The sequence below is a fragment of the Zalophus californianus genome, chromosome 9, assembly GCF_009762305.2.
Source record: "Zalophus californianus isolate mZalCal1 chromosome 9, mZalCal1.pri.v2, whole genome shotgun sequence".
NCBI lineage: Eukaryota > Metazoa > Chordata > Mammalia > Carnivora > Otariidae > Zalophus > Zalophus californianus.
In genome coordinates, this window is record NC_045603.1 from 47,840,904 (window position 1) to 47,858,940 (window position 18,037).

At 41.1% G+C, this 18,037-nt stretch overlaps 1 long non-coding RNA gene across 2 annotated transcripts in view; it reads left to right on the forward strand.

Moving 5' to 3' along the window:
- Positions 1-3,117: 3,117 nt before the first annotated feature.
- The window catches only part of LOC113922569, a 42,138-nt gene continuing 27,218 nt past the window's right edge, over positions 3,118-18,037 (forward strand). For both annotated transcript variants that reach the window (XR_003519988.2, XR_003519989.2), the window contains exon 1: positions 3,118-3,198. This is a non-coding gene — a long non-coding RNA (uncharacterized LOC113922569). The remainder of the gene's footprint in view (positions 3,199-18,037) is intronic.

Sequence of the window (18,037 nt, forward strand, 5' to 3'; positions counted from 1 at the left end):
ATTTGTTCATCTGTGGTCAAGCTCTTAGCCAGATCTTTTTTTGCAAGATCTATTTGAAAATCCTGAAAGAAAGAATTCATTTAGTATTTTTCACTTGATCACTTACATTTTATGTATTTTAGGAGTAAGCAACATCTGGAATTAACATCTATTTATATAGTTTATTTATTTATTTTTTAGAGCCAACTGATGACTCCTGCTGGCACTCTTTTTCTTTCTTTCTTTCTTTCTTTCTTTCTTTCTTTCTTTCTTTCTTTCTTTCTTTCTTTCTTTCTTTCTCTTTCTTTCTTTTTTTCTTTCTTTTTCTTCTTTCTTTCTTTCTTTTTCTTCTTTCTTTCTTTCTTTCTTTCTTTCTTTCTTTCTTTCTTTCTTTCTTTCTTTCTTTCTTCTCTTTCTCTCTCTCTCTCTCTCTCTCTCTCTCTTCTCTTTCTTTTCTTTCTTCTTTCTCCTTTCTTTCGATTTTATTTATTTGACAGAGAGAGGGAGAGCACTAGCTGGGGAAGAGGCGGGAAGAGGGAGAAGCAGGCCTCCCGCCGAGCAGGGAGCCTAATGTGGGGCTTCATCCCAGGACCCTGGGATCATGACCTGAGCCGAAGGCAAATGCTTAACCCACTGAGCCACCCAGGTGCCCCTGGCACTTTTTTCTAATGTGACTTGCTCCAGCCTGCTGGGTGATAGCCCTGGGACCAGCCACTCCCTCTTGCGGCCTTCTCTGGGGGAGCTGGCCCAGCTGACCTCTGCTGGGCTCCCTGATGTCAGGCCACTGTCTGGCCCCCTCCTGCTCTCTCTGGGCTGTCCCTTCTGCCTGGCTCACTCCAGCTGCTTCCCATTCATTTCCTGGCTTCCTAGCTTGCGGAGGGCTTGGGAATTCTTCCAAGTGAAGCAGTGATCAGCATTCTTCACAGCTGACAGTTTTCCTGCCAAATGGGAGCCTTACTCTTGCCGCATCCGCACCTGTCCGCAGCTGAATCGCTTCTGGATGTGTCCATTGCAGCCAGAGCTCAGAGCATGGGGCACAAGGGCGGGAGCCCTCGGCTGCAGGGGAGGCGACGGGGGGCACACTTCATTCAGGGAAATGGAAACCCCCCTGCTCTGCCTCCTGCCCCCACCCGGAGGGGGAGCGCCAGCTGAGCAGATTTCCCTTTCTCCCATTGCCCCAAATGAGAGCACTAAGGAAGATTGGCAGAGCTTGGAATCAACTAACCAGGGTTAAATCATGGAAAACACTAGAGGTTCAGACAGGAAACAGGGGTCAAGAGGAGTTTCAGATAGCTGACAAAAAACAGGCTTGGCTGAACCTTCTCTGCTGCGGATAAGTGGAGCCTGCCACCACCTGATGTGATTTGGGTGCTTCTCTAGGTGTCCTCCGATGGCTTCACACAGGGCCCGAAGTTCTAGTTCCTAGCCCAACTTCCTCTTTCCAGTGAAAGCAGCGTGTGGTGCAGCATTTCCCAGAGTGTTCCGTGGAACACTAATCCCCTGGGATGCTCCTTGAGGAAAGGTTTCCATGGCTGACTAACATTGTGCAATGCTGTGGGCTCTGTAGCTTGCTCGAGAAGGTTCATGGGAGTGCCTTTGTATGTTAGAGGCTCTCAGCAGTTCTGCTTTGCCCAGAGCCTCGGAAAGTTACTGGGCCACAGCATGCTTCTTTCAAGTATCACCTAATAACAACCAGTAAAATTAATGTTCAGCGGACATACTGTTCCTTCCACCCGCCAGAACACACCCGCCCCAGGATCTTTGTTCTTGCTGTTCCCTCTGGCTGGAATGCTGTTTCTGTGGATGTGCACATAACTCATGCCCCGGGCTCTTCAGATCTCTGCTGCAGGGATGTCTTTCAGGATCATGCTATCTAAAAGTCTTCTTTCACCCCCATCCATCTTTCTGTTTATCCCTTTATCCTGCTTCATTATTTTTTTCCTTAGCACTTATAACTCTCTGACATTACAAATCTTTTATGTTATTACATAAGAGTGACTTTATTTTCAATAAGTCTATTGTACCTGAAATGGAAGCTCCACATTGGCAGAGACGCTGCTTTGCTCTCCGACGTATTTTCAGCTCTGGAACGGCCAAGCCGGCCGTCCACAGAGAGCTGGTGGGTGCACAAAACAGTGGCAAAGAGCAAGGAATCTCAAGGCAGACCACCTGGCACCAGTCCTCGACTCTACCCCTTTCTCTCTTGATGGGACCTTGAGCAGATCCCTTCATTGCTTAGCTCCTTGATTTTTTTTTATATAAAACAAGGAGAAATACTCCCCATCCTGTCTCTGTTACAGGAACACGAGGAGCAACAAATGAGGGCTTGGCTAGGATGCTGCTTTGTCACCTGTAAGGGGCTGCTTAGTCCCTTCAGGCTGCTATCACAAAAATACTGCTGACTAGATGGACGACTTATATAAACAATAGAAATTTGTTAATTAATCTCTTCTAGTTCCAAAGGCTGGGAAGTCCAAGGTCAGGGCGCTGACAGATCCTGGGTCTGATGAGAGCCTGCTTCCTGGTGCATAGACAGCTTTTTGCTGCATCCTCACTTGGCAGAAGTACAGAGGGCCGTCTCTGGGGTCCCTTCTCTAAGGGCACTGATCTTGTTCATGAGGGATCCACCCTCCTGACCTAATCACCTCCCAAAGTCCCCACCTCCAAATACCATCACCTTGGGGGGTAGGTTTCTGCATTCAGACCACAGCAGAGGCTGAGCAAAAGCAGGGTGTTGTTATCAAAGGCTAAACGCAGAAAAGGAAAGGGAAGTAGCCCCCATGGTGGAGATGAGATCCTCTGGGAGTGTGACGGTAGGTCATTTTGACAGGAGACAGGGACTAAGTAGGAAAAACCCAGAAGAGGTAGTATGATGTAGGGAGGGAAGACCCCTGGATATAGTCCACAATCTCAGGGAAATGGGAGGCATTTTTAAAGAGGGGGAAGAAAGATGCACAAGTAGAGGCTGGTGAGCATTACCAGCATTTGACACTTAGCTTTTTAAAAGTTTATTTAATCTGCATGAAGACTCTATGGGCTAAGCGTTGTCTAGGTTTTATTTGTGAGGACACAGAGGTGGGCGGAGTGTCAATGCTATAGGAAGTGAGAGTCCAGATCTCAGCGCTGATCTGAGGCTGTGGGACAAGGCAGTCTCAGCTCCTGCAGAGCCCAGTGGGGTCTGCTCCTCCCCCTGTTGGGATGTGGCTCTGTAAGAGCAAGGTCAGTGTTAACCAGGGAACACCTGTTAGCCTCTTCCTCGGCTCTGCGCAGGAAAAGAGTTTGAGCTGGGGAAGAGTTTATGCTGAGACGTAGGACCACCCACAGGGGTTGCTCTAGTAGGGGGGCAAGGGAAGGAAAGAATATGGTGGAAAGTTGTTAGGATGTAGCCCCAGTTTTGACATTGTTGCTGGCGGAAATGTGCATCTGGGCTGCAAAGGAAATTGTTGAGGCTGGGGAGCATGGAGACTGCCGCTAGCCTTGTTTACTTGTGTTATTTTCTGTTGCTAGTGCTGATTTCTTCTCAGATCTTGTTTCTCTTTATTTTTTTAAATCATGTGTTGATATTACTGTTTGCATTAACCAGTTATCTGTGTATCTCCATCTGAGTCCAACTAAAAATCATAAATGACTTCAGTAACAAATCTGGGAATTGAATCAATGGAAAGATCTAATTTTCTTCTCTGTTACCAATGTTTGCCTAATGAGGATTTAAATCAACTTTGAAAAACTTTGATTTATTTGGGTATTAAATTCAATGAAGGCAGCCCACCAATCCAGCTGCTAAACCTAATGCATGAGACTCCCAAGCGCTGAAGACACTGGGAACTTTGCCCTTAAAATGGGGGACCATGGTTAGAAATCAAATCTTGACAATTCTAGAAAATCGGATAGTTGACACCTCTGGGATAAAATGAGCATGATTAAAATAATTTTTATTTCATAGAGCTCATTTTCCTTATAAAAGTTGTCAGAGTGTGAGTCTGGAGGGAAGCTTTGGCTCCATGTATAAAGTGGTAAATCTAAGCAATGATCAGGGTAATCCAGCCCTAAAAGCCTTTTCTTAAAATAAATTGATCAATGATATTTAGAAGCGAGAATGGGAATGGGGACATGTTTTTCTTCTCATGTTTTCTTTGAATCATGCTTTCAGTTTTCTCAGTTCAAGTGAAAGGACGCTGTGTGTGTGTGTGTGTGTGTGTGTGTGTGTGTGTGTGTGTTAGAGAGAGAGAGCATTCCAAGTTTTCGAAATTTCCTTCCTAGCTTTCTCTACTCATGTACTCCCCACTCTCTCTTGCAGCATGATGATCATGGGCACAGTGTAGAGAATGACTTAGGGATGGAAATGCTGATAGCAGACTTGGCATTTGAATCTTGGCTTCACCACTTTCTTCTGGCCTTGGTACATTTTTTAACCCCTCTGTCTCTGTTTCCTCATCTGCAAACAAAGCTAGTAACAGTCCTTATATCTTATATCTTATTTGAAATAAATTTCTAGGCCCAAGGTGGAGCCACTCCTGCTCAAAGTGCCCCATCAGCAAACCCAAACTTAGAGCACTTTTGTGTCCCTATAAATGGTTCTGCTTGACCAAAACCAGTATATTCAGTCAGCCAGCCCCAAACTCTGGGCCAAGCCAACTCTGGGCCTTTTCACCCCAAACAAGGTTGACTATGTGGCCCCAGACAATCAGATATTTTCTAATTTTCTCTTTCTAGTTCTTTATTCTTCATCTTATGAAAGTTCCTTGCCTTCCGCCCCATTTTGCAGGCCTCGGAGAGGAGACTGTCGCGCTTCATGAAGTGTTAAATACTTTGTTTCACTAAATCGTCCTTTTTAGTCATTTTATTTTATTATTTTTTTAAAATCATTTTTCTAGACAGTTGTCGTGCAGATTCCATGAGATAATGCATGTAGAGCATCTGGTACATGGTAAACACTCAGTAAATATTTGTCAGGGTTATTTTTACCACTAACATCCTCTCCATTTTCTGTGAGGATATGTCTTTCTTGAGGAAAGGAATGGTTTTACTCATGTTGTGATCCTCCTGATACCTTGTAGATAGTAGGTGTTTAATAGCTGTCTATGTAAGGGAACAGAATCCACGTGATAACAATACTCAGTGTGTTCTGCCTGACCCTCAGGCTTCTCGAAAAGACGCCTGTCAGGAGGCAGGTTGAGTGTTTGAATGCTCCACTGCCCTAAAAATAAATTCACGGCGTATTTCTCAATATCCTCGACATCTCAATGTCACCTTATTTTTTTTAACATGCACTAGTTAGGTTGGGTCCTGCTCTTCTGTGGAGTTCCCTGGGCGCCTGATTTTCACAGAGCTGGTAGGGGCCCTGGGTGCATGAAGAGACTCATGGTTGTGAAATCAGACGACTGAAGTTCTGAGCAGTGTGGCTGTAAAAATGGTCATTTCTGTTTCCTCTGGGTCGAATTCTTGCACTTACTTTTCCATGAGACGGTCAAACAGAGGCAGAGAGAATATTGATTAGGCGAGTCATCTCTATTATCATTAATAGCTTTGGAAGCCCTTTTGGGCATTTGTTAAAGAGAACAGCTTCCCTCCCCTGGGAAACTGAACCCAGTGTGCATCAGCTGCTGCAATACCCCTGTTTGCAAGGGGCCCCCAGCCCAAGAAACAGGGCTCCCCGCCACCATCCTGCTCCCCCAGTTAGCCCTCCTCTTGGCTCCCCGCTGAAGCTGCAGGGGATGCTCACCCCTCCTGCATTGTTCTTCAGGCCCCATGCTCCCTCTGCTCCCGGAGCTTCTCCTGGGTGTCCTTTTATTCTGGGTTGGGAGGGGAGTGTGTTCCCATGTTTTCCGTTTCTTCTCAAATGAAAGAGCTCAGTGTAAAACATTTTTGTAAGCTCTGAAAAAATTCAGTCTGAATTAAAAAAAAAAAAAAATCAATCACTCCCTGTCCATGTGGGACAATCTGTGGTACCGGCTGCAGAGATCATTAGGTCTCGCAGATGAAACTACATGAGCAGCATTTCATGGCAGAGAGAAGGCAAGAATGAACTCTTATGAAGAAGCACTGTGAGGACAAAACGTGATTAGAGTGAATCAGGGGGTGCCTGGGTGGCTCAGTCGTTAAGCGTCTGCCTTTGGCTCAGGTCATGATCCCAGGGTCCTGGGATCGAGCCCCACATCGGGCTCCCTGCTCGAAAGAGGCCTGCTTCTCCCTCTCCCACTTCCCCTGCTTGTGTTCCCTCTCCCGCTGTGTCTCTGTCAAATAAATAAATAAAATCTTAAAAAAAAAAAAAAGTGAGTCAGAAGAAATTACCAAGCAGGGGTCAAGAGAGGAGAGAGGGGGGCTTGATCATAGAAATATAGGCTCAGCTGAATTAATTCAGCGTTTATCATAATTGAGCATAAACGTTTGAGTGATAATCACACCTCCAAATTATGTGAAAATTATGCTCCTTTCCACGGCATAAAACAGTTTGTATGCCCATGATCAACTTAGCTAGGGCACATAGTAATGATGTGAAAGCGAAGATCGCCATGTAATGTTTCCATAAAAAAAATGAGTCAGTTTTTCCTTTATTTATATTTACTTGTCAATTTCAAAGGAATCAAACTTCATTAAATCATAAATAAAGTATCCTAAAGGCACGAGCTCCTGCTGTTTCGGGAAGCGACCCTTTATTTAGAATTTTTCTGTGGCTTTCTGATAAATGTATTTCCTTTAGAAAAGCCATTCTCACCACCTAACTTAAGTAGATAGAGGCTGTTTCTAATGAAACTCAGGAATTCCTGATGTCATCTTGTGTGTGGCAATCTCTCCATTAAGAGAGGAGAATCAGAAAATGAAAAACCCTATGGTTACCGAGCAACTCGACAGAAATGTGTCAAAAGCTCATTATGCGCGGTCACAGTTTGCAGCAAAATATGATCCTATAGAAAGTGAAAAGGTCCGCTCTTCTCTTTATCTAACTTGTCTTCCGAAGCCGGCGGTGACAAACCTCACAGATCAACAGCCTCCCCTTTGAGCAAATGTGGAAAACCACTTGTTAGTTCCTCCCCTCTAAACACCCCTCCCCGTGGCTCCACTTTGTTTTCAAACTATTTTCTTTTTGGTAAAAGTCAGGCTCAGCAAGCTCTGAAATACACGAACCCTCCTGAGGTCTACTCCAGCACGGAGGGGCCCCGATATGAGAATTGGTGCGTCGTGTGCCATAAGGCTGAGAAAGGTTATTTTATTACCAGTTTGCACCAGAATTTCTCTCCGAAAGGGGGATGTATTTCTTTTGAAAAATACCCCGAGGAGAGCGGGGAGAGGAGAAGGCAGCGCCGGAGGGGCTAAGGGCGTGGGCGGAACGTGTCTGAGACAAAGGGAGCAATTGCGCAGGGACCTTCCCGCGGAGCGCAAGGAGAGACAGGGGCGGGCGGCAGCCAATGGGCGGGCCCAAAGCGCCTTCCGTCGGTCCTGACGCCGCCGCTCCTCCCTCCCGCGCAAATCTTAGCGGAAGTTAAAGGAGCTGGTTTCAGCCTTGGTGGAAGTGTGTTTTTGTTTTTTTAAACTTGCGTCAGGACTGGGCTTGTGTCCAGATCGACGAAGTAGGACAGTTCCCTTGTGTGGACCCAAGCAGAGAAAAACCTCTGAGAATAAGTATTTAGGAATTTTTTTTTTTTTTAATTGTAGGGAGGCCTCTAGACACAGCTCTAGATGGGTTTGCTGAAATCTTTGAAGGGTTAAGAGGGGTAAGGGAGCCTTTTATAGCATGTTGGTCAAACCAGCTACTTCATGGGAGACCACTACTTTGTGATACTGTCTTCACTGGTGGGAAGCTGCTGTGTGTCTTCAGCTACTTCGTGGACAGGTACTTGGAAACATGATATGTAAACACCCGGCATTACGGTTGATTTTGCAGCCTTTGAACTGGCTAGACTTCAAAATGATGTTAATTTAAGAGGCTGGCTGATGGAAAATAATGATTCTTGCATTGAATAACAAAGGACTTTAAGATCCTAGTCTTCACAATTCATAAACATCCAACACCACCGGTTTTTCCAACATCAATTCAGAATCCTTGAGAATGAGGGACGAATTCAGAACCAGGTAAATTGGATACCTAATATTCCCAAGGGATTCTTCATTAGCCAAGGTTGCTAAGGGGCAGGTGAAGATGGGTCAAGATATTTGACCTTTTGCACATGATCATCACATCTGTGCTAGGATCAAATCTAGAGTACCACTGCATAAACCAAAAAACAAAAATATATTCGACAATGTTTTACAGTATGTCTTAGAATTTTAGGGGTATAAAAATTAGTGGTAAACATCACCTAAAGAAATGATTCACTGTCATCAGCTACTTCCTCCAACTGGAATGCTCTGATCCAGAGTTTCAGATTGCATCATCTAAGAGATGCCTTCCCTGACCACCCCTTAAAAAGTTTTCCCCTGCACATCACTCTGGATTTTCTTCACAACACTTACTACCACCGGAAACAGTCTGTTCTTTTTTTTTTTAACCTGTTTTTGGTCTGTCTGCCAACTGTTGCAATATGAAGACCAGGAAAGCAAAGAATTGACGTTCCTTGTTCATTGCTTCTCAAGCTCTAGGATTGATGCCTGGCACCTAATCAGAGCTCAGTAAATATTTGTTGAATCATCTAATGAATTTCACCCAGCCTTTAATCTACAGATTATCAAAATCCTCATAGGCCCCTACAAATACAGTGTGGTTATTAGTATAAAGGAAATACATACTGAAGGATTCTTTAGCTGGTGTTTCGATCTAATTCCTTTTTATTATCATCCTAATCTTGGATCATGTAAATGATGATCACATTATACCTATCAGGATACTTTGCAAGAAAGAAATTCAGAATTATAGGAGCAATTTGGCAGTAACTTCCCGGTGCAGTGGGGAAAGTGAATCTAAAGATTCAATTAAATGATATAACAGTACAGTTCAGTTTTCATATGGAGGAATATTTTGATGTTCAATTTTAGCTTTAGGTTAATAGCATTATAAGATTACATTCTTGGGTCATTAGAAGGATGAGTTTACTTTTTTTTTAATATAAGAAAAATGCAGTGGTGGAAGCTAGATAGCAATTCCTATTCACAAGATTTAGCATTACTTTTGATTTCAAATTTATTTGAAAATATAATTATGACTAGGGGATGTATAAATGTCTTTAAAATGAGAACAAATAACAAGAATGTTCTTTAGCTCTATGTTATGGATAATTAAAAGAAGATATATTTCAGGATAGAAATGTGCTGTTTTGAGAGAGACTGTTTTTCTCCTTTATACCTTATTGCTTTGATTTTTTTGAGGATCTTATTTGTGATGTGTTGTCATAGGAACCTTGTTTTATAATGTAACTAGACTTGTTAAACATAAAAATATTAATTTTATTCTATGTATATTATTTTCTCCATCCTCATATGAGAACAGTAACAGAAGCACTGCTGAATTAAGCTGAGTGCAGACAAGAAAGTTCCAGAAAATTTTTCAAAATTTCCATTACAGAATTGGTGTGTGCATATTTACTACTGGCGGAGTAAAGAAAGAACAATTTTCAGGTGTTTATATATGCACAAATTGTTTTGGTTTTGTTTCTAAAAAGGCATTTTAGTTATCTATTTTTCCATAGCAAATTACCAGAAAATGTAGTGGCTTAAAACAACAATAAACATTTATCTCTCACAGTTTCTGTGAGGAATGAGGGACCAGCTAATGTTCAGCTGGGCAGTCTTTCATGAAGTTTCAGTCAAGATGTTGACCAGGGTTGTGGTCATCTGAAGGCTTGACTGGGGCTTCCAAGATGGCACACTCACGTGTCTGGGAACCATGTGCTGCTTGTTTACAGGAGACCTTGTTTCCTCATGATGTGTACTTCTCCATAAGGCTGCTTGAGTGTCTTCACAACATGATAGTTGAATTCTCCCAGAGCAAATGATTCAAGTAAGCAATGAGGAAGTTGCCATGTTTTTTATGATCTTACCTCAGAAGTCACACCATCACCTCCATCATGTTCCACTAGTCATACAAACCAACCTTCATACAATGTGGGAAGAGACTATGTGAGGGCATAAATACCAGGAGATACCAGGAGAATCATTGGGGATCATCCTGGATGCTAACTATCACAGTGAGAAATAGCAAGGTTATCTTAAAATCTACCACTGTTATGAATTTTGAATGGATTATCCATGTTCACTAAAACCTGTTTTGCAAGTTATGGAGTAGTGATGAAAAAATGGAAATAACATTTAACACAAAGGCCTGATAAATGTATAAATAACATTTCCCCCCCAAAATTATGAATAATGTATATCATCACATTGGATAAGGCAAGTCAGGAATTATTATTGAATCTGTTTCATTGAGCAGGGATAATCAATTCAAAATTCATGAGACTATAGACATTTTGGTGGGAAATGAGATCAGATCATTGAAAAGAAAAAAATGGAGGAAGGGAAAGATCAGAAAACAAAATAATAGGATCCAGAGAAAGAATCCAGAGAAAGTAGTAGCAAAAGAGAAGGGAAAGGAAAGGGGAAAACAGGGATGAGAAAAGACAAACAGAGATAAGAGCAGAATAACAAAGATACAGAAATAAGTGGCAAAAGAAGTAGAGGAAAAAGAGATGATTTGCACAAAAGTAGAAGAAGGAAAGGGAGAAAAGAGCAAGAGAATGGGAGTGAGAGTTTTTGATTTTATTTTAAAGATTTATTTATTTATTTTAGAGAGAGAGAGTGGGGGAGGGGCAGAAGGAGAAGGAGAGAGAGTCTCAAGCAGACACCCTGCTGGGCGTGGAGCCCAGCACGGGGCTTGATCTCACAACCCTGAGATCATGACCTGAGCTGAAATCAAGAGTCCAGCACTCAACCGACTGAGCCACCCAGGTGCCCCAAGGGAGGAAGAGTTTAAAAAGGGAAAAAAAAGAAGAGATCAGCCTTCTCATTCCTTTCCTCTGCTGGTGTTTTGATCCTTCACCACCTCAGATCAGGGCCAGGGACTTGCAGCCTCTGTGTCGGTGTTCTTCCCCCTGTTTCCCAGCTTCTCTGGAGTTTCCTTTAAGGCCTGGTCCTCAGAACCCTGGTTTTTAGCTTGTGCAGACTGGGTTGGCCAAGCATTTCTGGAGAGAAGAATGGAATGACCATTTTATTTAATATCCAAGTTTTTCTTGTTAAGGACATACTATCTTGCTGGATAATATTTTTCTAAAAGTATTGAAAAATTGTCATTTATCTGAAAAAAAGAAACAAACCAGACATAAGCAAATAATTTTCTGAGAGATTTTGGTTCTGTAAAAAGTTATTACCATACTTGTGTTTGGTTCCCTTTGTGTTTCTGCAGATTAGTATAGTTCATTTTTTTTTCTTTTTGGGTTTTTGATTCAGGGTTTACTTTAGTTCAGTTTCCTGATTCAATTCATGTTTCTGTGATTAAAGGAAAATTCTGGTTAAAAAAGTATTCAGATGGCTGGTTTCCTTAGCCAAGACTTTTTTTTTTTTAGAAAAACAAGAACATTACATAATTTGTCTTCAATAATGTTTAACTTACAGATTTAAGGAAAATTTGGCTAAGCAATTTTCGTATATTGAAATATTAAATGAGCAAGCTGATATCTATTTTTTTATATATTCTCCATGTACTTTTTTAAAAAAAGATTTATTTATTTATTTTAGAGATAGAGAGAGAGGCGGCGGGGCGGGGGGGGGGGCGGAGAGGCAAAGGGAGAGAGAATCTCAAGCAGTCTCCATGCCCAGCTGAGCCTGACACAGATCTTGATCCCAGGATCCTGAGATCATGACCTGAGCCAAAATCAAGAGTCAGATGCTCAACCAACTGAACCACCCAGGCGTGCCTTCTCAAAGTACTTTCTGATGTACAAGTTAACTCACGAAGGTAAAGTCTTCTATGCTAATTCAAAGTATGGGGTCCTCTCCTCTTCCTTTTCCATTTCATTGATTTTTTTTTGTTTGTTTGAATCTGTGTTTGTAGGTGAATATAAGTGAGCTGATGACAGTTAATCAACAAGCATTTATTGGATATCCATTACATACATAATGAATCAAAACAATGTACATAACACTTAACAAAGCATCTGGGGTGAAATGAGAGAGAAAAAATATGGTCACAGTTCCTGGGAAACTTAGAATGTAAATAGGTAGAAACAAAGTGAATGGGAACAAATGCAAGATGATATATGAAGTGTGAAATAATTTAGAACATAGTAAATGTATCACTAATAGGATAATACAGAGTGAATGATCAGAGAAGAACTGGGTCAATCTTAGAAAACTGTCTTCAGTTGGAGAATATTGAACCAAAATTTGAAACTGGATTTGGCCCAGTATTAATGGGGATGAGTGAGACTGATTTCCTTGGTGTGGTGGGAAGTATGGGGGCCAGGGGTAGCTTGGTAAGTACAAGGGGATTGCCAGTGAAGGTAAACACATATCTCTAGTGACTTGGGAAATGATTTAAAGAAGTGAATCTAGAAAGATAAATTTAAATGCACAATCTGTGACCCAAATTTTTGAAATGAATCCCTTCAAAACGTTACAGAAGTCTTGTTGTTTGAGAAGAACTGTGTGTTTGTTCTGTATGAAACAGTTTGAAATGATGATAATGGATAGCAGAGCTTAAATAAATGAAAAGTAGCAAAAAATATATGTATTTATTATCATATACCTAACAGATGAGTGTACAATATGAATGTCTTATTTCTCAAAGCAGACAAGTAATTGAAATAACATGGACACTTTTGGACTCTGTATCACTCAGATGTGCAGATGTACACACAGAAGGCCACTGTGATGAGCTCTTGACTTGGAGTCTGTAGACTGGACTTCAAATCCCAGTCTATTTATTAAGACTGCTCTAACTTGGAAGAAGTTGCTTAACTACATTCAAACTCAATGTCACAGGGGTCTGTGAGGATCAAATAAGACAATGTATGTGAAATTACCTGGTATATGGTATGCACTTGATGTGTTTTTTATTTCTTTATTGTTTTCCCTAGGAAGCAGTGGGTCTTTATGGAGAATGTTGTCAGGCTGGGGTGGGAACACAGATGCTTTGATTCATATTTTAAGTAAAGGGTGAAACATCTATTTTATATTCTTTTTGATGGATGGATTCTGGAAGCTTCATACCTCTAAACATCACCCAGTTTTCTGGAAACAGGTCTGGGGGGGAAATAGGCCTACTCATAGCCAATCATAAGGATTGGCCTTTTATTGCACAGAGCAAACATTTACAAAAATAGCTTTTTTTCTCCTCATAGAACTTAGTTTATTGTAGAAAATTTGGAAAAATTCAGAATGTGAAGAGCATTGGCAATCTCACTAGCCACGGAAAACCATTTTGATGTATTTTCTTCAATTTCTTTTATGCAACATAAACCTACCCTGGGATCAGCTGTACATATCTTTTGTAACCTGATGTTTTTCATCTTACATTGTATAGGAAGCACATTCTTATGCCACTACACAGAAGAATTTTTTGAAAACATAATTTTGAATGGTTATGTAGTATATCCCATTGTATGGCTCTACCAATAATTTATCTAATTACTTCCCTGTTTTTAAGGCTGTTTAGAATATTTGCCATAATACATATCACTGCAATGATTATCAGTATACATGGCATCTCTGATGATTTATTTGAAACAGATTTTGTATTGAGTATTATCCTATGGAAAGGTACCAATTTTATCCTCCTCGTACCAGTGCATGACATTCAGCATTTCCCAGAACCCTTGCAGCAAAACATTTCTATGAAGACTTCCTTCACAAGTGGTTGCCATGCCCATCTGGGCTGATTAATTTCTGGAAACCTTTGTCAATGGTTATTTATTAACAATCACTGCCATTGTACCTGAGGCTTTTCATTTCTTCTTTATCTTCATTATAATTTACATGTTTCCCTTAAAAGTGTTTTCTGAAAAACAGCAGAGCAGTAAATGTGCTAATAAAACTAAAATTGAGATTTAATTTCTTAGATAAAATTGAGGTAGGCTGACAAACTCAGACTTGTGGGAAGCCTGGATGGATGGTTGCCTGGCAAATACTTCATGAGTCATTGTTTTTAAAACCTCCAGAGCCAGGAAGAAAGGGCTGATTAGCTGGAATGAGTTTTCATATTCCCATTTCATATATTTCTAGAAACAGTACACTTTTGTGAATGTGTTAAGTGGTCTAAAATTAATAAATGACGATAAAAGCAGAAGATGAGCTGCTTTAGGCAAATTTGGCCCTATGACCTAGTCATGAACCTCTCTCAAGTAGGGTGAACAGTCCTTCTAAAACAGTCCCTTATGCATTGTATTTATATGTGTACATGTCTGCTCCCCCACTGGCTGGTAGAGTTCCTTGAGATGGAGAATGAGTGTTTTCGTCTTTATTTTGCTGCTCAGACTAAGGAACAATACCTATAATAGAATCATGCAGATGAACAATTCCCTAATGGCTGGCTAGAAAAGGAATTTTTGAACATGATAGCAATAAAAGAAATCCCAAAGGAAATTATTGAAAGATTTGAATAAATAAAAATTTAAAATGTCTCTACATATCCCCTCTTCCATAAATGTCCAAGCTCATAAACAAACTTAAATGTCAAAACAATAGGGGAAAATATTTTCCATAAATTTGACAGCAAGAGATTTAATGTCTTTAATATATAAAGAACTCATAGAAATCAATAAGACAAAATATTAGGAGCACAATAGTTAAATGGGTAAAGGATATAAACACATAACTCACCAAAAATAAAATAGACCAATAAATATTAAAAATGCCCAAATATGCTTTTTTTTCAAAAATTTTTTATTGTGGTAAAGTACACGTAACAGAAAATTTACCATCTTAACCATTTTTAAGGGTATGGTTCAGTAGCCAACTTCATTTTTAAATGACGAAATGCAGAACAAAACAGATACCATTTTTAATCATTAGATGAAAAAAATTCTTTTTCTATTTTAAAAAATGATAATAAATCTGGCAAAGGCAGAGTGAATGGAAATGTAATTTGGTACAACCTTTCTGGAAAGCAATTTGGGAATATGTATCAAAAACTATAAAGACACATCAAAAACTAATGATGTATGGTGATTAACATAACAATAAAAAATTAAAAAAGAAAAGAAAAAAACTATAAAGATGTTCATACTCTTTGACATAAGAATCCCACTTTAAGAAATTTATCCTAAGGAAACAATCTGAAATGTGAGTAAAGGTTTATAGAACACAATGCTATTTACCTTAAGAAAATAGTAGAAAAATTGAAAAATTCTATCATAAAAGTTAATCAAATAAATTTTGGTAGAGCCAGACAATAGATTATTAACTAATCTTTTAAAATGCCAATGGAAAAAAAACACTTTTTAAAAATATCTTATTTATTTGACAGAGAGAGACACAGAGAGAGAGGGAACACAAGTAGGGGGAATGGGAGAGGGAGAAGCAGGCTTCCCGAGGAGCAGGGAGTCCAACGCGGGGCTCCATCCCAGGACACCGGGATTATGACCTGAGCCGAAGGCAGTCGCTTAATGACTGAGCCACCCAGGTGCCCCAGTAGTTTTTATCTTAAAAAAAGCTGGTTGTGGGGCGCCTGGGTGGCTCAGTCGTTAAGCGTCTGCCTTCGGCTCAGGTCATGATCCCGGGGTCCTGGGATCGAGCCCCGCATCGAGCCCCGCATCGGGCTCCCCGCTCCGCGGGAAGCCTGCTTCTCCCTCTCCCACTCCCCCTGCTTGTGTTCCCTCTCTCGCTGTGTCTCTCTCTGTCAAATAAATAAGTAAAATCTTTTTTTTTTTTTTAAAGCTGGTTGTTAAAGCAAGGAATAAGCAACACGTGGAAGGAGGTTCTTTTTAATATGGGAGACATTTGCAAGCTGTTTGGTGCGGAGGAATGGAGAGATACAGGTTGAAGGCACAACAAGAGGCTCTGTTGGGGCCGAGGTCCTGGGGCATAGGGTGGGTGAGACCCAAGGACGGACCTCCGGTACCAAGGCCTGAAGGAGGAGGACACAGCCGAGTTAGTCACGGGCAATGCGGAAGTGGAGAGATTCTTGCCTGATGACTATTATTTTCCCTGAAGGAGAAGCAAGTGAGATTCTCTGCTGGGCATCTTTGGTGAAGCTTGAGAAAAGTGAGCTTTGAAATTGCCACTGAGCACAAAGGAAGGACCTCATGTGTTATTTGTTTTCAAAACCTGTTCCTTATTCTTATCCTCTGATCAGTGATCCAAGACAGGAATCTGGAAATCGTCCTTCCCATTCTCATAGTCCAACCCCCTAAATATCTCTCGAACCAATCTTCTCCCCATTTCCTCTCCATCATCTTGCCTGCATTGCTGCAATAGATTGTAAACTGGTCTCTCTAGGCTCCTTTGTATTCCCACCTTGCAAAAACTCAAAAGGGATTTTGTCATACTTCCATTTAAAATACTTCATGGCCTTCGACTGCCTTTAGGATAAAAAACCAAATTCTGTAATAGGATATACAAGGCACTTCTTGATCTGGCTCTTGTATCTTTTCAACTTTATTTTTTTCCCCATCTTTTGTACGTCCATCCATCCTTCTATCTGTCCAACTATTCCATTCCAGGCCATCCATCCTTCTATTCAAAAGTGCTAACAAGATGCTGGATACTGTGTAGGCTAAGTGCTAGGAAATAATACAAAGAAGTCTAGACATGGTGTCTGTGGAAGAGCAACTTACAGCCTGTGGGGGTGGGGAGGATAAATCAACATAAATGCGTGTGATACGTGCTATAGTTATCATGATGTGTTAAGGATGCAGTGAATGCACAAAGGAATGAGTGTTAGGTCCCTGAGGCAGGGGTTGGGCAGGGAGGTGGAATCAGAAAAAGTTTCCTAGAGGATATGACCCTTGAACTGAATCTTGAAAGGTAAGTAGATTTTTTTGTTCTTCTTCTTCTTTTGTGAAGAAGATGGAGAAAGGTGTTTCAGGTAGAGGCATTAATGTGAGTAAAGGCATGGAGGGTGTGACACAGGTGTGGTGTTTGTGGACCTGCATGTCCTTTGGTATACCTGTAGCACAGAGTGCAAGACTGTGTGTGTGTGTGTGTGTATATGTGTGTGTGTGTGCGCGTGCACGCACGTGCGCTGGGGCAGTGGCGGAGGATGTGTAGTGAGAAAAGAGACTGGAAAAGGAGGCAGAGGTCAGGTGTCGGAGTTCTAGGCTCTGCCCTGAAGGCAAAGGAAAATAATTGACAGGGTTTTGATGGAAGAGTAACGTAATTAGATTAGGGATTTAAGAAGATCTGGTTGGCTATAACATGGAGAATGGATTGGCGGGATGTATGATACTGGAGGCAGTGAGGCCATTTTGAGGTTGTTGTCTAGAAGAGAGATGATGAGGCTCAAGGCTGAACTAAGGAAAGAAAGTGGAGTGTTTTAGAAATGCTAAGGAGGTACTATGTTCTGTAGTGATGCTTCTCCAGGTATGGTTCTGAACTGGTGACAGTCTGTGAACTGGTTGTTACTCACTCATCTGCTATGAGATAAATATAGAAATCGATGGTAAGAATTTAGAAACTTTTGTAGCAAGTTAAAAGAGTAATCTTTTATCTGTTAAATCTAATAATGAAAAATTTGACTTGTATTTTGTAGATCTTTGCTTTTTTTTCATTTATCTAGTAATTAATTTTTATTGTATTTTTTCCAAGTATTGGACCATATGGGCAAGCAATACAAAGTGGACCTCAGCACAGTTGGTTGAGAGGTACTCAGCTGTAGGACATGGTGACTGAGTGAAAGTGGGAGTGGGAGGAAGGAGGGGTGTGAGATGACTCTCGGGTCTGACAACTGGGTGCGATAGTTATAGAAGGTTAAAGAAGCAGCCATTTTTTTTTTTGGCAAGAGGGTAAATTCCCACTTCCCTATTATTTTGGGCTACAGTCATATATTTTAAAAAAGATTTTATTTATTTATTTGAGAGAGAGAGCATGAGCGGGGTGGGGAAAGGGAGAGGGACAAGCAGACTCCCCTCTGAGCAGTGAACCCGACGTGGGGCTCGATCCCAAGACCTTGAGATCATGACCTGAGCCCAAGGCAGAT